The sequence below is a fragment of the Zalophus californianus genome, chromosome 16, assembly GCF_009762305.2.
Source record: "Zalophus californianus isolate mZalCal1 chromosome 16, mZalCal1.pri.v2, whole genome shotgun sequence".
Lineage (NCBI taxonomy): Eukaryota > Metazoa > Chordata > Mammalia > Carnivora > Otariidae > Zalophus > Zalophus californianus.
In genome coordinates, this window is record NC_045610.1 from 53,607,718 (window position 1) to 53,620,715 (window position 12,998).

Genomic DNA, 12,998 nt, shown 5'->3' on the forward strand with positions numbered 1-12,998 from the left:
AATTATATTTTAAGAAACACATTCTGGCATGAATATCAAGGATAATATTGAGGAAGATTAGGGCTCTAAACTCCCATTGAAAGGAACTAAGCCATAAAGGAAGGAAAAAATAATGTGTAAGATAACATAATCTAAAAGGAAGTGCCTGAGAAGAAAAAAATGATCAGAAGGTAAAGCATACAGGGTAGAAATTGCAGAGCTTTCCTGAGTCCCTGCCACTGCAGACAAGTTTATCTGTCAGGTGCTCAAAGTGACATCTCTAGACCAACAGCATCATCATCACCTGAAACTTGTTAGAAATACAAATTCTCAGCCCCACCCCAGATCTACTGAATCAGAAAGTGGGGAATAGGTCCCAGAAATCTATGTTTTCACAAGCCTTCCAGGTAATTCTGATGCATGTTACAGTCTGAGAACCACTGACCTAAGCCATGGGTAAAAGCTATTAATAATGTCAAATTATTAAGACACCAGCACCTCTTCAGATCATCCTTACCATAAGAAATGGAGCTGAGAGGTCACCATTTTGTCTGGTTGAACATCTTAGCCTACTGATATGACACTTGTTCCTAGGATGACATCACTGGATTATAATTTCACACTGGCCAGTTTTTAGCAGTGGCAGTAATGTCCCCAATTGGTTCTGAGCTTCCTTCATAAGATGGTTTAGTAGAGTGATTTCCTGAACCATCACCACAAGATTGGAACACAGAATAAGTATATAGACAGAGAAAACTGAATTTCCAAGAACATCAAATTGGTGATCCTGCTAACCTCAAAGGGACCCAGGTTTGGTCCTCCATTCTCTGGCTGGGGAGGGGTCAAACATATACTGAATGGTCATGTCAATTAGACAGTCTCCATGAAAGGCCCGTGTTACCACCATAATTAAAATACTATGTCTTACCCTATCAGAAATTTTCTGGTTACCTGTTGACTTCCCAGTTTTCCTAAATTCTGGAGGGCTGCAGACAGGCTGCTGATATAAGTCTATTGGGGAAATTGTAAGCATTAAATTCTGAAATGTTATAAAATGGAAGTTATTTCAGTAAAAAATGAATTATGAAGAAATTCTATTGGTGAATGAGAAGATTCTATCTTTTAATTTATTCTAGATACTATTTTTTCACTTTTTTTAGATTTTATTTATTTATTTGACAGAGAGACAGACAGTACAAGCAGGGGGAGCAGCAGAGGGAGAGGGATAAGCAGGCTTTCTGCTGAGCAGGGAGCCTGATGCAGGGCTCGATCCCAGGACCTTGGGATTTTGACGTGAGCCAAAAGCAGATTCTTAACTGACTGAGCCACCCAGGCGCCCCTAGACACTATTTTATGGAAGAGAACTTAGGGTTCTTTCACTGTAGGAGGCATTAAGGATTGTGTTAGGAAGAGAAAGCATACATAATTGGTAGGTAGTACTTTTACTGAGCAAAACATCCACAATGGGGGCCAAAACAAGTCCCATCTTTCAGCTGTTAGACCTAATGATGCATTGTTTTAGCATGAAATCACAGGGGGACATAATTTAAAGATGGCCTGAGCAACCTCTTAGTTTTCTTGACAAAAATGGGCAGCAAACTCCAGGTTCTAGACAAGCCTCAAATCACCTCTACCCACACAAATATATACATGATCTCATCGTTTGAAAATGTTGGTTATTTCCTAAATTTGGTTTTTTTTTTAAAGATTTTATCTATTTATTTGACAGAGAGAGAACACAAGTAGGCAGAGGGAGAGGGAGAAGCAGGCTCCCTGCTGAGCAGGGAGCCCGATGTGGGGCTCAATCCCAGGACCCTGGGATCACAACCCGAGCCGAAAGCAGCCGCTTAACTGACTGAGCCACCCAGGTGCCCTGTTATTTCCTAAATTTGAAAATAAAACTGAAAAAACTGTTGGTTTATCTGTAGTCCAGAAATGGGCAGATGCCTTTCACCTAAAGGGCTTCCACTGCAAGTCACTGGCCTAACAAGTCTGGAATGTTGAGATTTCTTGCATTGATAGACGATTCCAAGACTCTAAGTGGGGACAATTACGAAGATTTTGCAGTAACTCTAGTATTATTATAACAAAGACTAAGCTAAGGTTCCACTTCTGAGCTTCAGTTCCCTCGTTTATAAAAAGAGAATTTTTTTAAAAGAGAATTTTAATAATACTATCATTAACAATATTAAATGAATTTAAAAATGCAAAACACTTAAAAATACAGCCTGATCCATAAGAAACACTTGATAGAAATTTAGCTATTATTAGTGTTAGCATATTGTTGACATTATTATCATTGACACTTGGTGTTATGTTAGTAAAAGTACAATGGATAATTATGAAAAGTATTAGGAAAAAAAAAATTCAGTAGGACTGTGTGTCTGAGGTGGCTCTGTCATTTCCAGCATGGCTGAGCTTTCATTAGCAGTCTGATGAAGTGAGCGACTGAACCCAATGGGCAACTCGTAGAGACAGCATAAAACTTGACTCAGAGTTATCCCAAACAAGAGGAGATGGACTATATTATTGATCATTACGTCCTTCCTTTATTGGGTGTGTGTTGTTCCTGGAGTTTTTCCCCTCTTGGAATTTCCAGCTTATCTTGCATGTGAGCTGCTCAAGGTCCCATGTCCAGGAACATCCCTTAGACAAAGAGTCTTAGGACCTTGTGATGGGAAGCTGTTAGCAGATCACATTTTCCAAAGATGGTGCAACAATACCTCCAACTCTCAATCCCTTATGCATTATGAACACAGAATGTGTTTGTAGCTGGAAAGGGGTCTACATTAGCTCAGGCTACCAGGTTCCTGAATTGCAGCCACAATAATCTGGAAGGTAATTACACACAGTCTATTCTTTGATCTGTTGCACCCACTCTAGAGTCCTGAAAAAAAGTTCTTCCCCATGTAAAAATACAAAATTAAGAACAAACCACTCTCAAAAAAATAAATAAAATCATTGTCTCACTTGATTTCAGAATCCAGAAAATAGATTATCAATACAGGACATACCTCTCATAAGAATTTCACAGCTAGACCAGCAGATGACTATGTCTCAAGAATATCTTAGTTCGCTTAAGAAGACAAGATTACAGTTTCTTGTTATATGCTCCAGGGATCAGCAATTCTCTGATTAAGATTCAGTAGAGTCCCTTGAATAGAGCAGCCACACAAATGTAAAGGTGCATAGGCTACCCTTCCATGTTCCAATGGAAGAATCATAGAATTTCTGCAAAACAGCTAACCCAGACTCACAATTATAAAGAAAGCATCCAAGTTAGAAGGGAGGGGAATAGACCACAGAGGATTTTTTGGGCAGTGAAACCACTCTGCATGATAGTATAATGGTAGACGCATATTGTTATACATTTGCCAACTACCTCTTCCCTCCTAAAAAAAGAAAGTCTCCAAGGCTTATATCCTAATGAGACTAAGAGTGTGTGTAGGTGTGTGATGTGCATGTGGGTGGGGGTTGGGGGTGAAATGTAAGCCTATATATCCAGGAGGCTAGGATAGTGAGGTGGAAGTTTCCATAAGCCGAAGGACACAGAGCCGGAGCACGCACATGCCAGACAGGCTGGAAATGCTAGGGATGAAAAACCCTGGGAACAGTCTTCACCCAATCATGGAAATGCTTTTATCAGCATTATATCTTATTTAGAAATGCTTTTACTTCCAGCAGAGGATATATTAATTTTAAGACAAGCAGACAGAAATGATCAAGTCCCTTAGTTTTAAAGGAGGGAAAAAAATATTTCATCTTGAACAGAGTAAAATGCAATAGTACTTCCAACCCAGAAAATAAGTAAACCAGATAGTTTACAGAGAGGGCCAGGAAGAGACAGTCTAAAATAAAGTAAGGATCTATGAAATATCCATGTTGGGAGAAGCCAGTCCAGATAACTCAGACTTAAGATCTTACATGTGTTTCCTCAACAAGCCCAGGCAATGAGAGGGGGATGCAATGCAAAGCAGATTTCTATGACGTATTGAGCAGTTGGGAACTGTGACTTAACACTAATGTTCCAGAACTCAGCTTTAATTGATTTTGAATTTTGTATGTTTTCAAAAAATAGTATCATTAATATTCTTTATATTTTAAAATTAAACAGCAAGCCATATTAATTATGGAAAAATTAGAAAAAGATAAAAAGTAGATATAAAATCTCCCATAATCCCACCACCCAGATATGACCACTGGTAGTATTTTGATACCTACCTTCCTTAGGAGTCTCTACTTCCATATGTATATACGTATTTTAATGGAATTCAATGAATGTAATATTTTGTAAATTGTTCACTGTTTCAGCAGTATAGATGCGAGATTAAAAAAAAAACTTGCTGATCTTGAACTCAAAAATCAGAATATTGGCTTGAATTAAAGGAACTTAGGAGAAAATATAGAGTGCAAGTTTATGTGTTGTATTCACGTACCATCTTTGTCAGCATCTTATTAGAAAGTATAAAATTTTATTTGGCAAAAAATTAATTGTATTAGATGCCTATATTCTTCCTGTATTTCTTGCTTTTTGTTTTTCTCTGAGAACTAAGTCCAGAGCATACTTTTGGTTCTCCACGATCCTTTCCATCCTTCCTTGCTCTTGTTCTTAGTTTTTCTCAACATTTTCTTGCTCAAAATTCCAGTTCTCTAGCTAGAGGCTTGGACTGCAGACACAGAAGGTGCCGTTGTCTGGCTGCTTCAACTGGCATTACCATGAAGACTTGTTTTCCATTGTGTGCTCCCCTCCGGGTGCCATATCCAGCCTGGCCATTGTGCCAGGTGCAATGCCAACGTTCGCTGATGTGGAAGATGTCTCATCCGGAGGCAATCAGCTCCGCTGAGAAAAGGGAGAAAGAAAAACATGTGTGGTTTTCACTGCGTTCACCTTGGCAGAGAAAAATGGATGTAAAACTGGGGCTGGGGTAGAGCCTTCAGAGTTCTGGAAGATCAGCAAAGCCAGCCTGAGCCAAGAAAGAACACATGGTAGTTGTGTGTGGCAGGGACACCTCAAGAAAAATCACTTTGAGTCATGTGCCTGATCATTTAACTGCTATGGGCATGGGCCCAGCTTTCTCCCCAAGTCAAATGTAAATCGTTTAAGGAAGCAGGTCTTTTTTTCCCCCCACTTTTACCATACTAAATGTCTGACAACCATTTTACTATGTTTACAAATTATGAAAATTCTGGGCAGCTAATTATGAAAATATTGAGAAGTCTTATGAGAACGAACTCTTGAAGCAACTAAGGCAGAAAACACTGTAAAGTCCTTAAAAAATGAGCTGCTTGCTTTCCACTTCTGCCAGTAAATTTTGGTATTCCAGAATATTGCTATGCTAATCTGTAACCAAAAAGAAAGAAATCAATAAAAATCTCAGAGAAGGGGCACTTGGGTGGCTCAGTTGTTAAGAGTCTGCCTTCTGCTCGGGTCGTGGCTCCAGGGTCCTGGAATCTAGCCCCACATCGGGCTCCCTGCTCGGCGGGAAGCCTGCTTCTCCCTCTCCCACTCCCCCTGCTTGTGTTCCCTCTCTTGCTGTGTCTCTCTCTATTAAATAAATAAATAAAATCTTTAAAAAACAAATTCTCAGAGAAGAGTAAGGGAAGAGGCAGGCCTTCAATACCCAACAGATGAATAAGGGCAGATTACTTTCTAAGATCTATACATTTCTCTTCCAATGGATCAGAAGCCAAAGAATCCAGTGAAAAATATGAAAAACGAGTTTTAAAACCTAAATGAGAAGTGATAAATTGTAAGTTCTATGTAAAAAGGGACAGCCTTTCTTCAAGTCTGACCTTGCTGTTTTCACACCATCTGGAAAGAAAATCTAGTTGTCTTCCGCCATTTGTTTTATGTTGAATAAAATTAATGCACGTGCGGTAATAACACAAAAATTGTAAGTACATTCTAGACTGATTATAAAGTTGGTTAGATTTCATGACATATCATAATAAATTAAATGTTGTTTTCCACAATGCCTTTCTTTCTTGTAGTAGATTTCTCTAGCTAATTTTTTATATTAAGCAAATCTATACAACATAGAGTTATTGTCACTCTCCCTGTGTAGAAAAGATGAGTCATGGCAGTCAGGCCAGGTTATAGATGGTAGAGTAATTTTAGAACATAGCTATTTCATTATCCAGTCCTATCATCTTTCTATCAGAAAATGAAGTCTTCTGTGTTTAGATAATACATTATAATGTTCAGTTTATATTCCATACTACAACATTACAGACGGTTATGTGATAAGACAATCATTAATGCCATATACTGCATTAAAATCTTAAGTGAATTTTGGGTAGTATTATAAGCAGTCCCTGAGTCATATTATGCAGAGTTAGAGTATCATGTGTATCTGACATAAAATGCATCTTAAATGCAGAATCTTGTGATAGTTATTAAGATTTTCTACAATAATTCCTGCCACTTTCTCATTCTTCCTGACCCTGTTTATAAATGATAAATAAGGATTTTATTAATCAAATGTAAAATATGATCACATTTCCAACTTCCCCTACTATTTGCTCCCATAAGAAATAGGTGAGGTCCTGAGTTCCTCTTTCAATATTATAAGACAAGAAATTTACAAAGTTTTCCCTGACATTCCATTGGCAGAAAGCTTTATAAAAGCTGTGATTTCAAAGATACAAATGTAGGGATCTGAAGGCGTACGTGCACCCCAATGTTTATAGTAGCAATGTCCACAATAGCCAAACTGTGGAAAGAGCCAAGATGTCCATCGACAGATGAATGGTTAAAGAAGATGTGGTATATATACACAATGGAGTATTATGCAGCCATCAAAAGGAAGGAGATCTTGCAATTTGCAACGACGTGGATGGAACTGGAGGGAGTTATGCTGAGTGAAATAAGTCAATCAGAGAAAGACATGTATCATATGACCTCACTGATATGAGGAATTCTTAATCTCAGGAAACAAACAGGGTTGCTGGAGTGGCGGGGGGTGGGAGGGATGGGGTGGCTGGGTGATAGACATTGGGGAGGGTATGTGCTATGGTGAGTGCTGTGAATTCTGCAAGACTGTTGAATCACAGATCTGTACTTCTGAAACAAATAATGCAACATATGTTAAGATAAAAAAAAGAAGAAGATAGCAGGAGGGGAAGAATGAAGGGGAGTAAGTCGGAGGGGGAAAGGAACCATGAGAGACGACGGACTCTGAAAAACAAACTGAGGGTTCTAGAGGGGAGGAGGGTGGGGGGATGGGTTAGCCTGGTGATGGGTATTAAAGAGGGCACGTTCTGCATGGAACACTGGGTATTATGCACAGACAATGAATCATGGAACACTACCTCAAAAACTAATGATGCAATGTATGGTGATTAACATAACAAGAAAAAAAATTAAAAAAATAAAAATATTTTGAAAATAAATAAATAAATAAATAAAAGCTGTGATTTATATAAAGCATGGAGAGGCAAGGAACGCACACATTAAAATGTGTGAAAGAGTAAAAAGAAAATAGGAAAAGCTACGAAATGAAGCTATTATTTAATGGAAATGCAGAGCTACATAAATAATTTACACCCTATAGTCTCCAGTTACCTTTCAATGGGGGCATCTGCATTGATATGGATACGAGTAACTTGAGTACTTTTTAACTGGAACATCACCTAGAGAAAACATAATAAATATAATAATAAATATATTTATATATTTATATATGTTCTTAAATATATTTTTAAAATATTAAACATAATAACAGAAAACATAACAAAATTAAATTAAAACAAACAAACAAAAAAAAGAAAATGCCATGATGAAGATCAGTTATATTTAAGTCTGTCATAGTGTCCTGTTACAAACTCTAGCAACTTTTGAAGGAGAAAATGTGTTTGGTGAGACATTGCTCATCCTCAGTGAAGTCATGCTACTTACTAGTATTAATTCTTGAAGGTAAAAAGTCATTCCTTTTACCCCAAGTGCTTGAATTTTCCCTTTGAATGCAAGTAGTTATATCTCTTGAAGAATCCACACTGAACATTCGAATGTGCACCCATTTTCCATCTTCAGGCATCTTTGCCACTCTCCATGGTTTTTTATAACTTCCAGTTCATCAATTTGTTATTTGCCAATGCTGTCAGGATACTTCAGCATGTAAATCAACTGAGCCCTGACGTTTGAATTCATTCAAACCACCTGGGGACATATCTTAAATAATTTGCCAGGCTTCAGTATCCTGTCCTCCTTAGCAAATTCGGCCTGCCCATTTTCATACCAAAGCTCACCCCTCTGGACTGTAAATACAGAAATCAAAGGACACTTAAAAGGACTGAGACTGAATTTGGTGTATGGCCACAAATACAGTTGGCATGTCAGAAGTTTTTATTTTAACAAACAATAAATTTGGAAATTAGAGTAAAAAGAGAGTCAGTCACAGCAAGAGGAATAAAACATGTACTACTCTTCCTTGATGCAGACATTTCTCACTATTTTGTCAGGAGCTGGGATATCATCCACTGATGACTATTTCAACTACTAATGAGTTACCTGATTTTGATACATGGAGACAGTATTCAAGTGTTAACACATAATAACCATCTTCCTCCTTCAGGCTAGACATGCTAAGTTAAGTAGGGTTGGTATATGCTTAATTCCAAAAGAGTGAAAGATGACACAGTCTGGTCAAGTTAGAAAAAAAAAAAAAGAAGGGGGCGGAGCAAGATGGCAGAGGAGTAGGAGACCTAGATTTCGTCTGGTCTCAGGAATCCAGCTGAATAGGGATCAAACCATTCTGAACACCTACGGACTCAACAGGAGATCGAAGAGGAGAGTGGCAACAACTTTCTGAACAGAAAAGCGACCACTTTCTGGAAGGTAGGACGTGCGGAGAAGTGAATCCGAGGCGATATTCGGGAGGATAGAGGGCAGGGAGGGGGCCTCCGTCGGCCACTTCTGGCAAGTGATAGAGCCGCGGAGCACAAGATTGCAACTTTTAGAAGCCGGCTCCGCGGAGGGACATCTCTCGAGTGGCTAAGCGGGGGGTGGAACCCTCACGGGACACTGAGGTCTCAGGACCCTCCAGGTCACAGAAAGACGGGGGTGCCTGAGTGCGGCAGAGCTCCCAGGTATCGGAGCGGGGAAGCCGGCTGCAGAGACGGAGCCGAGGCGCGGGCTCTCAGCTCGGGGTTGCCATAAACTGTGATCCACAGCCCAGTCGGGCTACTGCTCCTCCAGCAGGGACCCAACAAGGGGCAGATTCGGGGAGACTCCGCTCCCTCCCCAAGGAAGAGCAGTGCAGGAGCGCACCGCAGGGATCTGCCGGGTTTGGAGACTCCACACGGGGTCGGGTGCCAGACATAGAAACGCTCGATCACAGGCCGGGTGAGCACGGAGTGCGGCCAGAGACCGGGGACACGGGAGTGACTGCTTTTCTCTGGGGGCGCACTGAGGAGCGGGGCCCCGAGTTCTCAGCTCCTCTGAGTGGAGATTGGGACGCCACCATTTTCACCCTGGTCCTCCAAAGCTGTACCGAGAGCTTGCAGGGAACAAAAGCTCCTGAGAGCAAACCCAAGCAGCTTGCTTAGCCCAGACCGACAAGGGCGGGGCAATTCCGCCTCCGGCAAAGACATTTGGGAACCACGGCAACAGGCCCCTCCCCCAGAAGATCAGCACGAACAGCCAGCAAGCCAAGACCAAGTTTACCGATCAAGGAAAACGGGTGAACACCAGCGCTAGGGGAATACTGCACATAGAATTCATGGCTTTTTTTTACCATGATTCATTAGTTTTTCAAAGTTAATTTTTTTAACTGTTTTTTTAATTTTTCTTTTTCCCTTTTTCAACCAATATCTTCTCAATCCCTTTTTAAAAAAAAAACATTTTTTATTTTTCATTTTTTCAGTCATATTTTATCCCTTCATATTAGTTACCCTTATATTTGGCATATATATATAAGTTGTTCTCTCTTTAAAAATTTTGAGATACAGTTTCTTCTAACAGATCAAAATATACCCTAAATCCTTAGTGTATGGCTTTGTTCTAGTCTCCTGCCTGATGACATTCTCTCCCTTTTTTTTTCTTTTTCTTTTTTTTTTAAATCTTCTTTCTTTTTTCAAACAACTTCTTTTCGTATCAATTCCTTTTGTAAAATCTTTTATAATTTTGATCTTTAGAGTCATCTTCCATCCTCTCATTTTATCAACCCTTATTTTGTACATATATAAGTCTTTCTTCCTTTAAAATTTTAGGAGGCACTTTTTTATAACAGACCAAAATACACCCAAAATCTAGTGTGTGGCACTGATCTATGCACTAGCCTGATCATATTTGATCATATTCAGTTTTTTTCGTATTGTTCTGTTTTTGCATTTATCTTTTTCCTTTTGTTTTTTTTTTTCTTCTTTTCTTTCTCTTTCTTTTTTCTTTCTTTCCCTTTCTTTTCCCCTGGTTTCAGGTCTTTTCTGATTAGGATAGAGTGTATTTGCTGGGGACGTGGATAACCTGTTAGCATTTTGTGCTCTCATTCATCTGTTAACCTCTGGACAAAATGACAAGACGAAAAAAAATCACCTCAGCAAAAAGAACAAGAGATAGTACTGTCAGCCAGGGACCGACTCAATACGGACATTAGTACGATGTCGGACCTAGAGTTCAGAATCATGACTTTAAAGATACTAGCTGGCCTTGAAAAAAGCGTGGAAGTTATTAGAGAAACCCTTTCTGGAGAAATAAAAGAACTAAACTCTAACCAAGTCGAAATCAAAAAGGCTATTGATGAGGTGCAATCAAAAATGGGGGCACTAACTGCTAGGATAAATGAGGCAGAAGAGAGAATCAGCGATATAGAACACCAAATGATGGAAAATAAAGAGGCTGAGAAAAAGAGAGAGAAACAACTACAGGATCACGAGGGCAGAATCCGAGAGATAAGTGATACGATAAGAATAAACAACATTAGAATAATTGGGATCCCAGAAGAAGAAGAAAGAGAGAGGGGGGCAGAAGGTATATTGGAGCAAATAATAGCAGGGAATTTCCCTAATGTGAGGAAGGAAACAGGCATCAAAATCCAGGAGGCACAGAGAACCCCTCTCAAAATCAATAATAATAGGTCAACACCCCGACATCTAATAGTAAAACTTACGAGTCTCAGAGACAAAGAGAAAACCCTGAAAGCAGCCCAGGAGAAGAGATATGTACCTACAATGGTAGAAACATCAGATTGGCAACAGACCTATCCACAGAGACCTGGCAGGCCAGAAAGGACTGGCATGGTATCTTCAGAGCACTGAATGAGAAAAATATGCAGCCAAGAATACTATATCCAGCTAGGCTCTTATTGAAAATAGAAGGAGAGATAAAAAGCTTCCAGGACAAACAAAAATTAAGGAATTTGCAAACACGAAACCAGCCCTCCAAGAAATATTGAAAGGGGTCCTCTAAGCAAAGAGAGAGTCTAAAAGCAGCACAGATCAGAAAGGAACACAGACAATATACAGTAACAGTCACCTTACAGGCAATACAATGGCACTGAATTCATACCTTTCAATAGTTACCCTGAATGTAAATGGGCTAAATACCCCAATCAAAAGACACAGGGTATCAGATTGGATGAAAAAACAAGACCCATCGATATGCTGTCTGCAAGAGACACATCTTAGACCCAAAGACACCCCCAGATTGAAAGAGGCTGGAAAAAAATTTACCATGCTAATGGACACCAAAAGAAAGCTGGGGTGGCCATCCTTATATCAGACAAATTAGATTTTAAACCAAAGATTGTAATAAGAGATGAGGAAGGACACTCTAGCCTACTTAAAGGGTCTCTCCAACAAGAAGCTCTAACAATTGTAAATATCTATGCCCCGAACATGGGAGCAGCCAATTATAGAAGGCAATTAATAACAAAAGCGAAGAAACACATTGACAACAATAAAATAATAGTGGGGGACTTTAACACCACCCCCCGACTGAAATGGACAGATCATCTAAGCAAAACATCAACAAGGAAATAAAGACTTTAAATGAAACACTGGACCAAATGGACTTCACAGACCTATTCAGAACATTCCATGCCAAAGCAATGGAATACACATTCTTCTCTAGTGCCCATGGAACATTCTCCAAAATTGATCACATCCTAGGTCACAAATCAGGTCTCAACCGGTACCAAAATATTGGGATTATTCCCTGCATATTTTCAGACCACAATGCTTTAAAACTAGAACTCAATCACAAGAGGAAAGTTAGAAAGAACTCAAACACATGTAGGCTAAAGAGCATCCTACTAAAGAATGAATGGGTCAACGAGGAAATTAGAGAAGAATTAAAAAAAATTCATGGTAACCAATGAAAATGAAAACACAACTGTTCAAAATCTTTGGGATACAGCAAAAGTATTCCTGCGAGGAAAGTATATAGCAATACAAGCCTTTCTCAAGAAACAAGAACGGTCTCAAATACACAACCTAACCCTACACCTAAAGGAGCTGGAGAAAGAACAGCAAAAAAGGCCTAAACCCAGCAGGAGATGAGCAATAATAAAGATCAGAGCAGAAATCAATGAACTAGAAACCAAAAGAACAGTAGAACAGATCAACGAAACTAGAAGCTCGTTCTTTGAAAGAATTAACAAGATTGATAAACCCCTGGCCGGACTTATAAAAAGAAAAGCGAAATGACCCAAATCAACAAAATCATGAATGAAAGAGGACAGATCACAACCAACACCAAAGAAAATACAAATAATTAAAAGAACATATTATGAGCAACTCTATGCTGGCAAATTTGATAACCTGGAAGAAATGGGTGCATTCCTAGAGATGTATCAACTACCAAAATTGAACCAGGAAGAAACAGAAAACCTGAACAGACCTATAACCACTAAGGAAATTGAAGCAGTCATCAAAAATCTCCCAACAAACAAAAGCCCAGGGCCAGTTGGCTTCCCAGGGGAATTCTATCAGACATTTAAAGAAGAATTAATACCTATTCTCCTGAAACTCTTCCAAAAAATAGAAATGGAAGGAAAACTTCCAAACTCACTTTATGAGGCCAG